This window comes from Heloderma suspectum, chromosome 3 (genome assembly GCF_057233095.1).
Source record: "Heloderma suspectum isolate Gila_16-S chromosome 3, 16-S_ref, whole genome shotgun sequence".
Taxonomy (NCBI): domain Eukaryota; kingdom Metazoa; phylum Chordata; class Lepidosauria; order Squamata; family Helodermatidae; genus Heloderma; species Heloderma suspectum.
This window is the reverse complement of record NC_139460.1, coordinates 192,785,187-192,804,804: the sequence shown is the minus strand read 5'-3', so window position 1 is coordinate 192,804,804 and position 19,618 is coordinate 192,785,187. Positions and strand designations below refer to the sequence as shown.

Here is a 19,618-nt window from a genome sequence, read left to right as displayed (position 1 = left end):
TCTACTCTGGCCTAAGCCGGGGTTTCCCAGGCCAGAGTTTCCCTTATACATTCCGATTGAACTGCCTTATTTGCTGAGTTTGCCTAAAGAGATCTTGTGCACCCAGACAGAATGCATCCCCCACGACCCCCATTCCACCCGCAACCCCCCCCCTCGACACACACACACTTCTGCCTATCGCCATGCTCAGCTCAGCAGCAGGGAAGCAGGAAGTTAGCAGATTTCTGTAACACATGCTTGAATATTTGGATACGTACATTCCTTAATTGCACCAGTTTTCATATAGCTCTTTTATGTTTTAGAATATTGTGGTCATGCACAGTGAGGAAATGACCTTTTACTCAGTTTTTCTTTAGCTTAATAGCTAAAGATGCTTCTTCAGTGGGGCACTATTGCATGCTTAAATGAATATTGATGGCTTTAGGTGGCTGATGGCTACTAGCTATAGCATACTCCACCTGTAGTCTGGAGAGAAACACTTCACCAGTTGATATATACTATTTAGTCAATATATATTATTAATTTATTTACAATATTTCTAGGCTGCCTTTCAGGGCAGAAGCCCTCCCAAAGCAGTTCACATTAAAATCTATATTTCACAAACACACACACACACACAGCCATACAATAATAAAGCCGCAAACATTTGTAAATCAGACACCAGCAATTAAACGTTACTAAAAACCAACAGCATAATTGCAGCTACAGAGCAGAACAGTCCAGTAAAACAAAGTCAGGGGAAGACCAGAATAAACAAGTAGATCTTCAGGGCCTTCCTAGAAGCCTGCAACAATGGGGCCTGATGGACCCCCAATGGCAACTCATTCCAAAGGTGTGGAGCCACTATGGAAAAGGTCCTGTCTTGTGTACTTGCCCACCTAACTGCTCTCAAAGGTGGGCAAGTGAGACAGGCCTCTCATGCTGATCTTAAAGTGTGGGCAGGCTGGTAAATTACTTGAAGGCAGCCCTTCAAGTAATTGGATCCCAAACAGTTTACAGCTTTAAAGGTCAAAACCAGCATTTTAAAATGGGCTCTGAAACATACTGGTAACCAGTGCAGCTGGTGCAGTATAGGCATTATATGATCTGACCGCCTCACCCCCAGCAACACTTGGACGGCCACACTCGTCTGCACCAGCTGAAGTTTCCAGACCGTCTTCAAAGGCAGCCCCACATACAGCACATTACAGTAATCCAGCCTGGACATCACTAGTGCATGGATAAGTGAGGCAAGGTCCATCCTCTCCAGATAGGGCCGCAGCTGGCATACCAACCTACACTGGTAAGATACAGTCTTGGATACCGCAGCCACCTGGGCTTCCCCAGTTAGCACAGAGTCCAGGAGGAATCCCAGACTACACACTTGGTCTTTTAGGGGAATGCAACCCTGTCTAAGACCGTTTCCCAGCCCACAGTAACTCCACCTTGTCTGGATTATGTCTCAGTTTGTTCACCCTCATCCACCCCAAAACAGCCTCCAAACACTGGTTCAAGAGTTCCACAGCCTCCCTGGAATGTATAGATGGAAATGAGAGATAGAGCTGAGTATCACCTGAGTACTGGTGACACTTCAGCCTAATCCTCCTGATGATTTCTCCCAGCAGTTTCATGTAGATGTTAAAATGCATGGGGGCAGGATGGAACCTTGCAGCACTCTGCAGGCTAACTGCCATGGGGTGGAACAGAAGGCTCCCAGCACCATCTTCTGAGACCAGTCCTAAGCCCAACCCAGATAGACAATCCAGAAAGATACCATGTTGATTCTATTGAAAGCCGCTGAGAGGTCTAAAGAACCAACAGAGTTGCACTCCCCACGTCCATTCCCTGGCATAAATCATCAACCCAGGCGACCAAAGCTGTTTTTGTCCCATGACCAGGTCTGAAACCTGATTGAAACGGATCTAAATAATCAGTATCATCCAACGCTGCTTGGAGTTGCACCACCTGCTCCAACTCCTTGCTCGAGAATGGTGATTTGACACTGGGCAGTAGCTATAGGAACTAAATTTGGTTTCTTCAACAACTGCCTCACCACTGCTTCCTTCAAAGCTGCAGGGACCTCACCATCCCTCAAGGAGGCATTGACCACCTCAGAGCTCCAGATACAAAGCCCAGCTCTGGCAGATTTCATAAGCCAGAATGGACAAGGATAAAAAGCAAGTAGTAGCAAGTAGATGAGACAGTAGTCTGTTTATCAGCTGGCTGGCAAGCAGCCACCTTTAGCAGGCTCCAGAATGCTAATGCTGGGCACCTGCCTGTTGCCCATATATTACAAGTCTCTAATGCTCTTACTGCACAAGGAAACTAATGCTGTGAAAGGCCACCCCTGAAAGCTCCTACCACTCAGGAAAATTGGGAGCAGCATAATACTATTTGTTGTTGTTCAGTCGTTCAGTCGTGTCCGACTCTTCGTGACCCCACGGACCATAGCACGCCAGGCCTTCCTGTCCTGCGCTCTCTCCCGGAGTGTGCTCAAGTTCATATTCATTGCATCGGTGATGCTATCTAGCCATCTCATCCTCTGCCGTCCCCTTCTCCTTTTGCCTTCAGTCTTTCCCAACATCAGGGTCTTTTCCAGAGAGTTTTCTCTTCGCATTAGGTGGCCAAAATATTGGAGCTTCAGCTTCAGTATCTGTCCTTCCAAGGAGCAGTCAGGGTTGATTTCCTTTAGGATTGACTGATTTGACCTCCTTGCAGTCCAGGGGACTCGTAAGAGTCTTCTCCAGCACCACAGTTCAAAAGCATCAATTCTTCGGTGCTCAGCCTTCCTTATAGTCCAGCTCTCACAGCCATACGTTACTACTGGGAAAACCATAGCTTTGATTAGATGGACCTTTGTCGGCAAGGTGATGTCTCTGCTTCTTACTATGCTGTCTAGATTTGCCATAGCTTTCCTCCCAAGGAGCAAGCATCTTTTAATTTCATGGCTACAGTCACCGTCTGCGGTGATCTTGGAGCCCAAGAAAGTAAAATCTGTCACTGCTTCCATTTCTTCCCCTTCTATATCCCAGAAAGTGATGGGGCCAGATGCCATGATCATAGTTTTTTTAATGTTGAGTTTCAAACCAGCTTTTGCACTCTCCTCTTTCACCCTCAACAAGAGGCTCTTTAGATCCTCTTCGCTTTCTGCCATTAGGGTGGTATCGTCTGCATATCGGAGGTTGTTGATAATTCTCCCAGCAATCTTAATTCTGACCTGTGATTCATCCAACCCAGCATTTCTCATGATGTACTCTGCATATAAGTTAAATAAGCAGGGTGACAATATGCAGCCTTGTCGTACTCCTTTCCCAATTTTGAACCAATCGGTTGTTCCATATCTGGTTCTTACTGTTGCTTCTTGACCCTCGTACAGGATTCTCAGGAGACAGGTAAGGTGGTCTGGTACTCCCATCACTTTCAGAATTTGCCACAGTTTGTTGTGATCCACACAATCAAAGGCTTTAGTGTAGTCAATGAAGCAGAAATAGACGTTCTTCTGGAATTCTCTTGCTTTCTCCATGATCCAGCAAATGTTGGCGATTTGATCTCTAGTTCCCCTGCCTCTTCGAAACCCAGCTTGTACTTCTGGTAGTTCTTGGTTCGCATACTGCTGAAGCCTAGCTTGTAGGATTTTGAGCATCACCTTGCTGGTATGTGAAATGAGCACAATTGTACGGTAGTTTGAACACTCTTTGGCGTTGCCCTTCTTTGGAATTGGAATGTAAACTGACCTTTTCGAGTCTTGCGGCCATTGTTGAGTGTTCCAAATTTGTTGGCATATTGAGTGCAGCACTTTAACAGCATCATCTTTTAGGATTTTAAATAGTTCAGCTGGAAGACTGTCATCTCCGCTAGCTTTGTTGTTACTAATGCTTCTAAGGTCCACTTGACTTCACCCTCGAGGATGTCCGGCTCAAGTTCAGTGAGCGTACTATCATGGCTATCAGGGACATTCAGATCTTTCCTGTATAGTTCTTCTGTGTATTCTTGCCACCTCTTCTTAATCTCATCTGCTTCTGTTAGGTCCCTGCCTTCTTTGTCCTTTATCATTGTCGTCTTTTGCACAAAACGTTCCCTTGAGATCTCCAATTTTCTTGAAGAGATCTCTAGTCTTTCCCATTCTGTTGTTTTCCTCTATTTCTTTGCACTGTTCATTTAAGAAGGCCTTCTTGTCTCTCCTTGCTCTTCTCTGGAACTCTGCATTCAGTTGGATATATCTTCCCCTTTCTCCCTTGCTTTTCGCTTCCCTTCTTTCGTCAGCTACTTGTAAAGCCTCCTCAGACAGCCACTTGGCTTTCTTGCATTTCTTTTCCTTTGGGATGGATTTCGTTGCTGCCTCCTGAACAATGTTACGGACCTCCATCCATAGTTCCTCAGGCACTCTGTCTATCAGGTCTAATCCCTTAAATCTATTTGTCACCTCCACTGTATATTCATCAGGGATATGATTTAGGTCATACCTGAATGGTTTAGTGGTTTTCCCTATGTTCTTCAATTTAAGCCGAAATTTTGCAACAAGAAGTTCATGATCTGAGCCACAATCAGCTCCAGGTCTTGTTTTTACTGAATGTATAGAGTTTCTCCATCTTTGGCTGCAAAGGACATAATCAATCTGATTTCGATATTGACCATCTGGTGATGTCCATGTGTAGAGTCGCCTCTTGTGCTGTTGGAAAAGAGTGTTTGCTATGATCAGCGTGTTCTCTTGGCAAAACTCTATCAGCTTTTGTCCTGCTTCATTTTGTACACCACCCAAGGCCATGCTTGCCTGTTATCCCGGTGATTTCTTGACTTCCTACTTTAGCATTCCAATCCCCTATGATGAAGAGGACATCTTTTTTTGGTGTTAGTTCTAGAAGGTGTTGTAGGTCTTCATAGAACCAATCAACCTCAGCTTCTTCGGCATCAGTGGTTGGGGCATAGACTTGAATTACTGTGATGTTGAATGGTTTGCCTTGGATTCGTACTGAGATCATTCTATCGTTTTTGAGATTGTACCCCAGTAATGCTTTTCCCACCCTTTTGTTGACTATGAGTGCTACTCCATTTCTTCTAAGGGATTCTTGCCCACAGTAGTAGATATGATGGTCACCTGAATTAAATTTGCCCATGCTTGTCCATTTGAGTTCGCTGATTCCCAAGATGTCGATGTTCAATCTTGCCATCTCATGTTTGACCACCTCCAGCTTACCTTGATTCATTGATCTTACATTCTAGGTTCCTAAACAATATTGTTCTTTACAGCATCGGATTTTCTTTTCACCACCAGACACATCCACAGCTGAGTGTCCTTTCGGCTTTGGCCCAGCCGCTTCACTCTTTCTGGCGCTACTTGGAAATACCCTCTGCTCTTCCCCAGTAGTATATTGGACACCTTCCACCCTGAGGGGCTCATCTTCCGGCATCATATCTTTTAGCCTTGTGATACGTTCCATGGGGTTTTCTTGGCAAGAATACTGGAGTGGGTTGCCATTTCCTTCTCCAGTCGACCACATTTTGTCAGAACTCTCTGCCATGACCTGTCCGTCTTTGGTGGCCCTGCACGGCATAGCTTATGGCTTCACTGAGTTACGCAAGCCCCTTCGCCACATCAAGGCAGTGATCCATGAAGGGGAGCATAATACTATACTCTTTCCAAAGTCTAGAGCCTTGGCAAGCCTACGCATTGTGATACATTTACATTTGTTTCTACCACATCAAACATCATAAATGAAAGCTTTTGCTGTAAAAACTGAAGTACAATTTGGTGCGCTTCACCTCTTCAGTTGTGCTATTAAATCGTTTTTCCCTTCCAAAGATACACATGTTGAGGCATAAGGAGGAAACAGTTGACAGATGGCACTGAAACACCACAGTCCCATAACTTGGGTTTATTTTCATACAGCCTTGCCAGTTCAAAACCTAATTGCCAGTAATACAGTGCTGTGATATTGCCATATCGAATTCCAGTGTATATTTCTCTAAAGTTACTCTGAAACCTACTAGTAAATCTTTATCTCCCAAATGCAAACGCCTCCCCCCCCCCCATTTTCATTTTAAGGAAGGGCCATGAATCATGGTGCAGGATTCCCTCTTTTATGATGAGATGGCCTGTCTTCCCCCATTGCAGGAGGAAGACCCAGAATCATCTAGTTGGCCCCCAGTCACCTGTGAGGAAATAGCTATGCTGATATGGAAGTTGAAGCACGGAAAGGCCCCCGGAAGGAGTGGCATTTCACCAGATTTATTGATCGATTATCCTCATTGGTGGATCCCAATGTTAGCAACCTTATTTACACTTATTGATAGAACTGGGAAATTTCCCCAAGATTGGGCAGTAGCTATTGTAGTGCCTATTTATAAAAAGGGCAATCGGTCAGACCCTAAGAATTATCGCCCTATAAGTCTACTGGATGTTATAAGCAAGTTGTATGCAAGACATCTTTTAGATAAGCTGGAAAATTGGGTGCTCAGGGAGAATCTCCTTGTTGAAGAACAAGCAGGCTTCCGATGTGGCAGATCTACAGTAGACCATTGTTTGCTACTAAAATATTTGGTTGGGAAATATACATCTCCCCCTTATCACTCACTTTTTGCTGCATTTGTAGACCTTCGAGCAGCCTTTGATTCTATATCTAGACCTCGCCTTTGGCAGAAGCTTACACTTTTAAATGTGGATTATAAATTGCTCAGGAGAATACAGGGGCTGTATGAGAATTCTATCTTGCGTGTGAGAGAGTCTTCAGGTGATCTTTCAGGCCCCATTATTGTTAACAAAGGAGTGCGCCAGGGATGTTTGCTTGCACCTTTTTTTCATCTTTTTTTCAATCTATATCTTAATGATATGGTTCCCTACTTATCTAATCCAGACTTCTTCCCACCTCTTTTAAAAGACAGGAATATTTCAGTGTTATTATATGCAGATGATGCTGTTCTCCTGTCATACACCCAGGTGGGGATGCGTAGGCTTTTAAGAGCCCTAAGCTCATATTGTGTGAGAGAAGCCCTTCAGGTCAACTACGAAAAAACTAAAATCTTAGTCTTTGGCAAAAGGAGGAAAAAATACCGATGGCAGCTGGATAACCATCTGCTTGATCAGGTCAACAAATATAAATACCTAGGAGTGACATTTCAAAGTTCAGGATCTTGGTCGGAGCACTTGAAAGCAAGAGCCCTGACAACTAATGTAACTAGTAATGCCATTCTTCGTTTTGCTGCTGGACCAGGTGGTAAGATGGTGGCCCCTTTAATAGAGCCATACAAGGGCAAATTACTTCCCCAAATATTATATGGGGCACCTGCCTGGACCCATGCTAACATTGCTTCATTGGAGTCAGTGCAGCATAAATTTCTATCCAGAGTACTCGGGGTTCCCAGATCCACTTCTAAGGCCATTGTCCGACTAGAAACAGCTTGTCACTCAGTGGGAATGCTTGTTCAAAAAGCTGCCACTTTCTTCTGGTTAAAGATAGTGTTCCAACTGGCCTCCCCCTTGGTCTTATTAGCATATGAAGCTATGGGAAGGGTCTCATGGGCAGACAAGATAACCACATCTATCTCTGAGTTGGGCTTTTCACAATCATATTTGCTTGCGAGGGGCTATGATAGAGCTAGGGATGAGATTTCAAAGAGGTTACAGGATGTTGATATTCAAACAACAATGGCTGTTGCTGCTGAAAGTCGCTCTAACAAGATCTATAAAAGCATCATGACCTCTCCGGGGAAGGCTCCCCCGTATTTGATTTCCATCACCTCACATGAATTGAGATGGCTCATGACTAGGTGTAGACTGAACTCACTCCAATTGATGGAGGTGAAGGCACGTTATTATATAGGACTGCTAAGTTTGTCAGTCGAGCCCTGGAGAGGCGAAAGTCATTGACTGTTATAAAAAAACTAAATCCGTAAACATGGTAATAATATTCAATATAGAATAATATTCTATATTGTTTTAGGATTTTAAAATGTTTTTAACTTGCTCTTGTTAGTTATTTTATTAATAATTTGTACTTTGGTCTCCCTTTTGGGTTGATGTGAGAATTCTATTTGTTTTGTGTGCGGACGGCCTGATTGGCTAAAAAGCAATAAACTGTATACCATGGTGCAGGAGTTCAGTTTTGGAGGGAATTTGCTTGCTGGATCCCCAAAAGAACTTTCATGTGGCCATTAGGGAGGAACTATGCATTACCTTGACAAACACTTTCCCAAACTCATATTGGCTGAGGTAAAGGATGACATTTGTAGGGGATAATCAGTGGGTAGGAAAATGGAATGCTTATCCTTTCCCGTGCCTGCTAGTTCTGGTCCTCTCCTGAAAATACCCACTGACTCCATCTCCCTCCTCTAGACTTCTAGTCTCAGAGCCCAGCTTTTTTTTGCGGGGGGGGGGGGGTAGGGGAATGACTCATACTGAGGGTGCAATCCTATACCCAGTTACCTGGAAATAAGTCCCATTCAACTCCATGGGACTTTCTTCCCAGTAAATGTGCATAGGATTGCACTGTAAAAGTGGCTGAGGCATTTGTCAAGGAGAAGTGCTGGGTGGGGGTTATGAAATTAATTCTCCCCTGCAAATGTCCCCCAACCCTGTATTAGCATTATGAAGCAAACGTAAGAGTTGGACATCCCATATTTGCTTTGTAAGATGTAGTAGTGCTTGTAGGAGCAGATTACCAGACATTGTTTCTTTACTCACTTGCAGAACAGAGGCAGTGATTGGCTGGTTGGTTGGTTGTTCTCTTCTTAGGGAGAACACAAATGTGAAATGTTGTAGGGCAGTTTGGAAGCACCCTGAACCACATTCATTAAAAATACACCTTCTCTCTCTCACTCACTCAGAGCAAGGGGGCAGGGGGGACTTCAATTTTTCTGAGTGTTTCACTTTGAATGGAGAACAGTTTGGGTGTGGAAAATGCTGATTACTTAGCACTTGTGAAATCACCACCATGCCCTTCTCCCCTCTGCAAACCCCAGAACAATTGTGTGTGGGGTTTTTTTTTTTAATTATTCCCTCTTGTTTTAATAGAATGAAAGAAGAATGGATAACTGTATATGCTTAGGTAAATATGAAGTGACAGTTGGGACAATTTCTCTGATAAAACGATAGAGAAAAAGCATAGCTCACTTTACCTATATCCCTATATTTTAGTTGGCTTTTATTTCCTGCTGTTGTTGTCCCTTTTTTTGTTGTTTAATGCATTTTTTTAATGACAGATTGTTATTTTGTATTTCAGTGATGTAAGCCGCCCTGAGCGCTGCTGCGGTGGTGGTGGTTTTTACTGTGGACAGGTGGGATATAAATTTTCTGAAATAACTAACAAAGATTGCTATATTAAATGCTAGTAAATTGCCAGGGGTTCAGTTAAATCCGGATACCTAATCACATAATGGCTCTTCCTTTGGAACCAATGTGATTTATGAAATTACTATTACTACTACACTCTACAGAATGCAGAGGGCATGATCCAGACACAGTTTTTCAGAGGCTATCTACACTTCAAATATATCTTGCTTTTATACCAATTTATCCATCATGACTTTCACAGACAGTTGTGGGAGTGAGATGCATAGAAACAGGCTGACTGAAAGATGGAGCTCCTGAGTTGGCAAACAACAATAGCAAGTGTATTGTCAGTGTCCACCCCCAACCTAATACAGGTAAGTTGTTTTATAAAAATATAAAGTATTTCATTGGGGATACCCATTCTGAAAGCTGAAGTTGTCTAGGGTAATAAGGGCACACAGCCTTCCCCAACATGGTGCCCTCCAGATGTCTTGGACTACAAGTCCCATCATTGCCTTGCTAGCTGGATTAGACAAAGGGTGCTTCCAGGCAAGACTTTTATCCTGATATCACCCTGCCTCATTCATGGAATTCTACAGGGGATTCATTTGACATTACCTTCCACTCCTAACCCTACCATGTTTTCCCACCTACAGAATCATAGAATAGTAGGGTTGGAAGGGGCCTACAAGACCATCAATTCCAACCCCCTGCTCAACGCAGGAAGCCTTATACCCAGGTGGTTCCCCATCCAAGTACTAACCAGGGCTGACCCTGCTTAGCTTTCAAGATCAGACAGGATCAGGCACATCCAGCCTTTCGTGCCATCTTTTTTTACCACAGAAAATCCATTAGGGAGAAGAAGCTGGAATAGCTGCACAATGTCTTCTAATTGGCAGCACTAGGAGCTGCCCATCTAGAAGCATCCAGATTCACAGAGAATGGGCTTATCAGTGGAGATTAATCATCATGAAAGCTCAGTGGAACCAGCTCCTCTCTCCTTTGCCTCCCAACCCAGAGGGTTTCCCTCTGCAACAAGGAAGACCCTAAACACACCTATCAGGCAACATACTATTCCCTGTCTTCTTCTCTTAACCAGTCCACCTTCCAGCAGGGTTCTTAGAGATGGGGCTGTCCTGCTCTAAACTGAGTCCTGGCTCTTTGCTAAGCAAATACAGGGGCATACACAACGCAGTAGTCAATTTAAAAGGCAAAAGGTCAAGCAAAAGCCAGGAGATCAATCAAGTAAATACACAGTCCAAAAGCAGAGTCAGGTAGAAGTCCAGGGACCAGTAGCACAGAGGTCCAAACACACAGCAAGATCAGGGAGAAATCAGGATACAGAGACAGAGTTGAAGATCAGACATTGTTTCCAGTAGCTCTCAAGTTACAAGTGAGAGGTGATATAGCTAGAGCTACCAGAGCCCCATCCAGGGCTCAGCTGCATCACATTGCAGACCTTTCTCCTGAAGAGTCTCTCCCTCCTAAGGAGCCCTCTTTGGTAGCCAAGCACTTCTTAAAAGAGCCCTACAGCCTGTTTCTTGAGGTGACAATGCTCTTGGAGGCTAGGTGGCTGCTTGGCATCCCTCTCTGTCTCAGAAGCTGAGTTTTCTGCCTCTAGAGGAGGTGGATCTGAAGGCATCAGCCTTGAAGGGCCAGGACCATCTTGGGTAGGACCAGGGTCCTCTGAGGCAACATGTTCCCTGGGCCCATCTGTCTCTGAAGGTTCAAGCTCTTCCTGTGATGAGGAATTGCCCAGAAGAGTCATGAGAGGGGGTGAAGAGAGAGTTTTATCATTTCTCCCCATTTCCCACCCAAGTAAGGACTGCAAGTTTCACATTGTCATAAGGCCCACTGGGTCAAAACAAGATCTGTCAGGCTTACGAAGTGACAACAATTGATCAAGAAAGGCAGGAGACAGACAGGAAGAGTCCAACTCGGTACCCATAATTAGAGTAGCTGAACCCCGCACTTCCTCCCAGCTAAAAGACTTCAACTAGCTCCCCTTACGGGCCTGACAGGATTTGGGACCTGCCAGGTGACAGCAGAGCAATCGAAAAAGGCAACAAAGAGAGTAAAAGAAAATCCAACTAAATAGTCATAGACTGATCAGCAGTAGATGGGAGAACTGAACAGTGATTCTATAATGGCTGTCAGCTGCATAGAGGGCATTTTCAGTCTCCATTGTTGCTGGGCAAACTTCTTCTTGAAAACTGTTATAACCACAGCAGCAATTCTTGTTTACCTATTGTGTAATTGATATAATTATGGGACCAACACTAATGAAAGTCTCAATTAATTGTTATTGCTGGTACAGGTAGTTTTACGCTCCAGCAATGGTTTTCTAAAACAGTAGGAGGCTATACTGTTGGGCACTAGGTGAGGCATAGGTAAGTCGGGGCTGGGAGTTGTGCAATGTGAAGAAGTCCTCCAGCTCCTTGGGGACAGGGTTCACATAAAGCTCTACAAATAAAATTATACTTAGACACATAACATTTATAGCTTTTATCTCAGTTACATATAATGCAACTCAAGAGTAATTATATTGGAAGTAAATGACTTGAGACTAATTTTGAAAAAAAAAACAAAAAAACAAAGCAAGATCAGCATTCATATTTTTCACAGACCAGGAAGAATAAAATCAGTGCAAGGATCAGAAAGAGGCGATCAAGGACACAGAGCCTGTGAGGCAGGCAAGGCAAGGCAGGGGAAATTGGACAGAGACAAAGACAGTTCTTGCAGCTTGTGCTATCGTCCAAGAGGGTGCATGCAGAGCAGCTAGGGCTGCAAGTCTATAGGGGTTTTTTTTAGGACTACAGACTTGCAGCCTTAGCTTGACTGCAGGTGGCTGAATCCAACCCTCTGCCCAAGCCACTGATTGGTAGGATTTTTTGCTGTGTTGAAGGGGAAATGCATTGTCATTGTAAAAGTTTACATTTTACCAGCTAGTGGGGGCACAATTTGGATTGTTTTGTCTTTGGTTTTCTCTGCATCGGACATTGGCTTATCACTCAGAGCCATGGGGAACGGCAATCATTTTTCTTGCTTCCTAGGAAGCTTCAGCAGTTTCGGCTCTGCAGAGTTGAAATTGGCTGTATGTATTTCATGAGGGTTGATGCAACTTGTGCACATCTGAACAAGGAGACATGATCTCAGACAATTGGAATGTCACACAACTAGTATTCCAGGTCAATTCTCATCAGGCACCCTCTGACCCCAGGTCTGCATGAGTAGCTTAAATGTTTCAAAGGAATGACATGGAACAATGGCAGCTCAGCAAGCACAATGAAAAGCCTGTGATCAAATCTTGGCCCCAATTGAAGTCAGTGGCAACACACCCATTGACTTCCACTGGGTGAGATGTTCACCTCAAGGCACCAGGGGTTAACTGCCGGCTGTGCGTTGATTAGACTGCCTATGGTTGATTTCCTCAGCTTGCCTAGAGGGACAAGTTACAGCGGCTAGGCTGCTACTCTTCATCTGGGCCTCAATTAAATCACAGAAGAGGGGCAAACAGCTCCTTGGCTCCATCTTGGTCAGAGCAGTAAATTTCCATTGCTCACTAACAAACCTATGCAAAAGGATAGGCATGGAAATGCTAAGCACAGAGGCCTGTTTGATTTTAAAAGGTAGGCTTGAAAAGACCAAAATGGTTATCATAATAACATATACAAGCTAAAGAGCTAGGTGGATCTACACAGGGGATTTACTCTGGTGCTACCGCACCTCACACACAGTCATAGCCATGACATTCTCCTCTCATCTGCACATTTTCATGCCATAAAACCCACAGTCTTGCAAAGTTGTTTTGTGATGGATTTTCCTGTTGCACCGGCTTCACTGCAGTTTGGGAGTCTGTGTGACCTCAATTTGCGATACTGGCTTCAGCGGCAGCTGGGGGGAGCAGCGCTGTGAGGCGGAAGAGGACGTTGCGTCAGCAAAGGGAGGACCTGAGGAGTTGGCTTCACCCTCCACTAAGCATGTTTTGTTTTTTCCCAAATAAGCCTTACTCCCAAGAAAGTCAGAATGTTGCTTTTGGGATTTCTTTTTTTAAAATCTCCCCTTTTGCACATATTTGCATAAGATTAATGGCCTTATGCCAGAACCATCTGAAAACAGCCCAGATAAACATGTCTACTCAGAAGTAAATCACACTGTCATTAATTGCACTTACTCAGCACAGGAGGGGAGAGAGGTTGGGGAATTGGGGATTGCTTTACCTTTTGTTTTAAATCTCCGCAGACCTGCGCATAAGTTTAATGACTTTAGCTTCAGGGTTGATTTGATTTAAAACAAATTGATTTAAACCATGATTTAAATCTCTCCTCTGAAGGACTCAGTTTTAATGATTTAAATCACAATTTAAATCATTAGTGAGGAAGATTCTATTTAATCATAATTTTTTAGTAGAAGTACATTATTGTTTAATATAACCTTAATACATATTCAGAGATCTTTCATTCAAAGGTAGGTTCACAGTGGAGGATACATGCAACAGACATTTCCTCAGGAGTCAGGACTGCATGAAAATGTTCTGTTCACTTTTGGTTTCACTTTCTATTTCCCTCCCCATACTTTGCATTTATATCCAGACCCCTCCTCTACTCCATCTCCCCAAATTCCCTATTTGTTTACCTTCTCTGTCTTTGTACTTCGAGAGAGGCAAGGCCTTCAGAGAGTGAGAGTGAGAGGGCATGCACTTCTGTGTATACCACTGCAGTGCAGAATAGGCCTGATCAGGTTATCTCCCATCTTCATTTTATTGGCTGCATGTGCCACGGGAAGAGCAAATCCAAAGGGATGAAAACATGGTTTTAAACTGAAATGCGTTGGAAAGTGTCTCCATGTAGAAAGCCTATTGAATTTGTCAGGCAGGAGGGGAGGAATGGAAAGTCTCTGTCCTTTTCCCAACCAGGCACCCCTCCTTTTCCTCCCAGTTTCCCACTCCTCCATCTGTTGGTGAGGGTTGTTGCCTCAAGTGGACCAAGGGGGGTGGCCAGGCTGACTTTCCTAAACCTGACTCTGCCCCTCATTCCCTCAAGAACACAACCTGTAGGCCCAGAAGAGGAGATGGGAGTGTTCCCCACACCTCCAAAGCCAGAAGCTCTATGTGAGATGGGGGGTGACAAAAATGCTCTGCATACCTCTTTGCCCCCTCCTGAACTAGGGATGGGTGATAAATTTGCCTGGCTCACATTTTAATCTGAACTTAACCAAATTTGCCCCCCCTGAACGTCAACACAAACCGGAATGCAGTTAGACAGCAAAATCTGTACTTTTCCTATGTTTACAATGCAGTTCGCAAAAAGAAAAAAGAAATACAAAAATATGTATATTTGTGGGGGGAGTGCACAAAGATATATCTGGATTTTTCTGCTGACTAAATGTGTGTGTGTACACACACACACACACACACACAGTAGTCCAATGCGGAAACAGGATGGAATGAATGTAGCAGCTGAAAAATGAGAACCTGAGTGAAACTGAGCCTGACAGATTCACGCATCCCTATCCTGAACCGAGTTCCTCCAGGACCGTGGGGAAGGGTCAGAAACATGCTGCTCCTTCCCATGCAACCTCCAGAATTCCACTTCATGGAGTCCCTGCCATTGCCATCCCCAGGTGCGACATTTTACTGTTCTCCATAACTGTGAATGGCAGCTGTTTATTTGCTTGTGATATAGCAGGGGTGGGGAAGCTCTGGCCCATAGGCCTAGTCCAGCCCACAGAGGTTCCTCATCCAGTTTATACAGGCCTGGCCTCCCTTCACAGGTCCTGCCCACTCCCATCTCGGAACCCCGCCCCTTGGCGTGGAAGCTACTGGTGGCTCAGAGGAGAAGTGGGGAGAGGCATCACCTTGCTATCGCCAATCTGTGACTGCATATAACACTCCTGCTCCCAGTGTGTGTGTGTGTGTGTGTGTGGAGAATCCATTTGTTATCTCCAATCACAGATTGGAAATAAGGACATTCCGCTGGGGAAGCATCATCTGCGCACCTAGCTGGTGCTTGTAGGAGCTCCTGCAAGTGCTGGCTGAGTGCCTTCCCTTCATGTACCACGTGCTGCTCCAGTCAGGATGGTGAGCATCGCACAAGGGAAGGCTTTCCTGCACTGCATCCTCACCCCATGGAAGAAGGCACGGGCAGGTGAAGCCATCCCAGCTGATGCACGAGTGAATCATCGTTTGGGTCAGCTTTTTTTGCACAGGCCTTCCCTACCCCTTGACATCATTTGGCCCACAGAGGGCTCGGGGGGGGGGGGGGAAGAGATCGTCTGCCCCCCCCACCTGAATTTAGTTCCCCACCCCTGTGATATATCATGGGGCCCTGCTTTTTAAGGAGAGAAAGTTAAAAATTCCACTGGGCATTGCACAGCCCAAGGACGCTTCTAATGTAGCTCCTTGGATCCCAGCCGTGATGCATCACTGCATGTTCAGAACCAATACAAGATAATGCTAGGAACTGGTTAGGGGCTTCCGAGGCTGAGGGGCCCACTTAAAGATCTTAGGCACCATCTGGAACAAATCCTCAATATTTCAAGTTTCTACTAGCTGGGGCAGCAGGAAATTCACATCATGGAGGAAAGGCAGGCATAATGAACTGCTCCCCTTCTGCCTCCTGGGGGAGCAGCAGCTCTGTTCAACCTGTCCTGCTGTTTGAGGAAAGCAGACCACGACAGGGCAGGAGAGAAGGGGCAAGGAGTGCCAGCTCCCAGTCAAAAGGAGGCATCCATGGCTTTAACAGCAACATAGGATCATGGCAAAGAGTCCCCCGCCCAAGAGTTTGTGCCTCGGCCCAAACAGATCCATAGCTCAAACACTGCAGAGACATTTTAATGCAATTACTGGCTGACCAAATGATTTAGCCCCAATGAAGACCAGGCAGGCTTTAATGCTCTCACATGTATTCAAATCAGCCATCACTTCCTGGCTGTAATTTTTGCTTGTTATCCCTTGGCGCTGGCCAAGTCAATCAGTTCTTACATTCAGAGCTCAGTGCTGCCACTGCTCTTGCTGCTGTAGGATACAAAATAATGAAGAAAAATAGGTGGGCTGTTGAAGAAGGCAAGCCTGGTTGGAGCCACTATGATGTGGAATAAAGCGAGAACCACATAAGCTGAAAACCCCTCAAGGGTGTAAGTTAGAAAGACATTGTGATGTTCAAATCTGGATTCACGCCCAAGCTTCACCAGGGGGTGGGGAGGCAGGTTTCTAAACTTTCAGTATAAAAAGTTATCAAGAGGCACTTCATCTAAACCATGCTAGCCTGCTAGACGGTGTGTATGTGCTGCAATTCTGTGGGAGCACTTAAAAGGGGCACCATAAGGCAGTGGATAGAGTTCAGTTTCATGAGAATCTCACCTTCCATCTTTAAAAAACGCACATTTCTAGCCTTTCTGGCTGGAAAAAAAAATGCTTGAAAGTGCTTTGGGCAATGGATGCTGAAATCCCAGAAATCATAGGGGCATGTGACTAAATTTTCCATCAGTTGGGGATGGAACTTCATTGCCCTTGCCCTTCCCATGCCTAGCAAAATCCAAATAAATGATACAAGATAGCAAAAATTGCAGTATACAGTATGCGAAATAAGAAATTTGCATAATGTATATGGGTTGTAGTATTCTACATTTCTTGGCTCAGAATTTGGATTGCAGAATTTTAACTTCTTTTTTAAAGTACAGAGTACACACAGCCCTGGCAATATGATCACTTTCCTTAAAAGCATTTGGTTAAATTCATAATACCTGCTAAAACCCATAATGCAGAATGGTCTTCTGACCACAACCACCATATAGAGGAAGTAGCTATGAGCTGATCAGAACACGCAGTTTCCCAGCAGTGTCCGCATAAGTTCAGCAGCGTATTTGTCACCAATGATGCCTGAATAAATTTCAGCCTGGAAGCAGTGGGGCTTATCAGCTCACATGCTGCCAGCGATGTAGTCCTGCCAGGGCTCACCGGGGTTTGTCCCAACGCTTTTTCTAGAGCAGGGTCGCAGCCGGGTCCCAACTTGTTGCTGTGGGATGGGCAGTTGGAAGCACCTGAGAGGCTATCGCGCGAGGCCTGGCGCGGCGGCTGTAGCGGCTGCTATTGCCGGGCCGCAGTAGCAGCCTCCGCGCTCACTACCGCTCTCAGCCCGCAGCACCACCCACTCATCCAGAGGGATGTTGCTCGGTGCCTTAGGCATCGCGTCCTGCACCTCCGGCGAGGCTGAGGAGGCGCCACGTGGCGGCCGCCGCCGCCACGCACACCGGCCGCCCCGCCCCTGCCTCTCCTCGCTGCGTTGAGCCCCTCCGGGGAGGGCTGTGTAGCACCCCCTCTGTCGCCCTCCTGTCAAGCTGTCCCCAAGGCGCAGCACTGCAGAGATCAGCTCCCGCAGGGCAGGAGCGCGAAGGGATCCCCTTCCACCCCGCACGGCCCTGCAGGAGCTCCAAAGGACCTAGGGAGTTTGGACCCAGGTAGAGCAAATTAGGCTGGCTCGCCTAATCGGCAAGAAGGAGGCGCCGTCACGATGAGATTTTTTTTGTTTTATATCTATAACCCACTTGAGCTGTGTGCGCGCGTGTGTAGAATCGGCTCTCTCCTTGTGTTAGCCTGGGCAACCTTAAGACGGCGCCATCCAATGGGGGCTTACTTAGGCGTAAGGCGCCCATTGAACTTAGCAGGGCGTTATTCCACAATAAACATACGCCGGGCTGCAGTGAGTCAGGGAAGAGAGCGCTGCCGGCTTGCACCGGGTTGGCGGTGGCTTCCTCAGGCAGGGCTCCAGCTGCTGCTGCTGGTGGAAACGCTGCCAGGGGGCGGCGGCTGCTGCTGCTGGCGAAGGCAGCCGAAGCAGCTCCCTGCGGCCCTGGGCGCCAGGTTAGCAGAAGGCTTCGAGGCGAGGGAGCCGTCGTTGCTGTGGGAAGAAGAATGGGAGTTGGGGGCTTGCGCGGTATGCTCCCCTCCTCCGTCTCGGCTGTCTACACGGAGAACGCACCCGACTTTGTATACTCCCCTTCCTCCCTTACCCTCCTTTTGATCCTGCCTTTCTCCCCACCGCTCCTGTGGAAATAGAGAGCGGGGAAGAAAAACAAAAGCTCCAGCAAGGAGGAGGAAGAAAGCGGGAGGGGGGAAGAAAGGAGGAGCCCTTAACGGCTTGGGGCCAGGTTATCTGAAGGATCGCCTCCCCCCACACGTGCCTGCCCGGACCTTAAGATCATCCTCAGCGGCCCTTCTCCGTGAGGCCCTGCCAAAGGAAGTGAGGCGGGTGGCTACTAGGAGGAGGGCTTTTTCTGCTGTGGCACCCCGGCTCTGGAATGAGCTCCCTAGTGAGGTTCGCCTGGCACCTACATTGTACTCCTTTCGGCGCCAGGTGAAGACCTTTTTATTTTCCCAGGCATTTTAGCATTTTAGCTTTCTAAATTTTTATCTTTGCTGTTTTAAATCTGTATTTTAAACTCCTGTACTGCTGCTAGGTTTTATTGTGGTTGTATTGTTATATTGTGGTTTTAATGTTCTATATATTTTAAATTGTTTTATTGTGTGTTGTTTGGTTTTAATTTTTGTGAACCGCCCAGAGAGCTTCGGCTATTGGGTGGTATAGAAATGAAATAAATAAATAAATAAATAAATAGAGGAGGAGGAGGAGGCTGGGTCTAAGGAAGCTCCTGCAGCCTTTCTGTGTTTTTCCTTCTGCTTTTCCCTGTGTGCTTAGTGGGAGGGAAACTGGGGAAGGTGGAATCTGTCAGTGTTGTGCCACTGCACAGTACATGGTCTTGAGGAGGTAACTTTTTTTTTTTTAAAGGGGGGTGCTGGCACCTAGAAGGTAATGGGGCATAAACACTCATGGATTCCTGACAGGCCTCTTGGATTTCTTTATAATAACAAAAGAGCCTGTTTGGCAATTGCATCTGAAAGAGGCAGTGAGTCAGTTTATGTATCTTGTGTGTGTGTGTGTGTGTGTGTGTATGAGAGAGTGCAACAATGTGTGTTTATGCTTTCTGTGTCTGTGCACTGTATTTTGTAAAAGGAGAAGCTTGTGTTGGGTTCTGAGTTTTCTACCATGGAAGAGATATAAGTCTTTTGCTTCCAGGAAAGCATGGAAGATGATTTCCACTGAAATATGTAGTGAAAAATGTTTTTGCATTATTATTGTACATTGTTGACTCTGTGTGTGTGTGTGTGTGTGTCTGTTGCGTGTGAGTTCAATATCGGGGGCAAAGTAGGAGGCTCACTAGGGACAGCTACTCTGGGGCCCATCATGGCCTTGAGCTGGCCCATGCTATGTGGCTTTGAGGATATCATCATTAGCAGTGGCAGTAGCTGTTGTTTCTTGAACAAGAGAATGTGGGTCCAGAGGAGTGCTTTTGTGTACTGTGATTTCCCCAAGGTTG

General features: G+C 45.7%; 1 long non-coding RNA gene across 1 annotated transcript in view; it reads right to left on the bottom strand.

Moving 5' to 3' along the window:
* The window catches only part of LOC146350576 (uncharacterized), a 107,192-nt gene extending 89,809 nt beyond the window's left edge, over positions 1 to 17,383 (bottom strand). Inside the window, exon 1 of the long non-coding RNA XR_014789319.1 lies at positions 16,988 to 17,383. This is a non-coding gene — a long non-coding RNA (uncharacterized LOC146350576). The remainder of the gene's footprint in view (positions 1 to 16,987) is intronic.
* Positions 17,384 to 19,618: the final 2,235 nt, after the last annotated feature.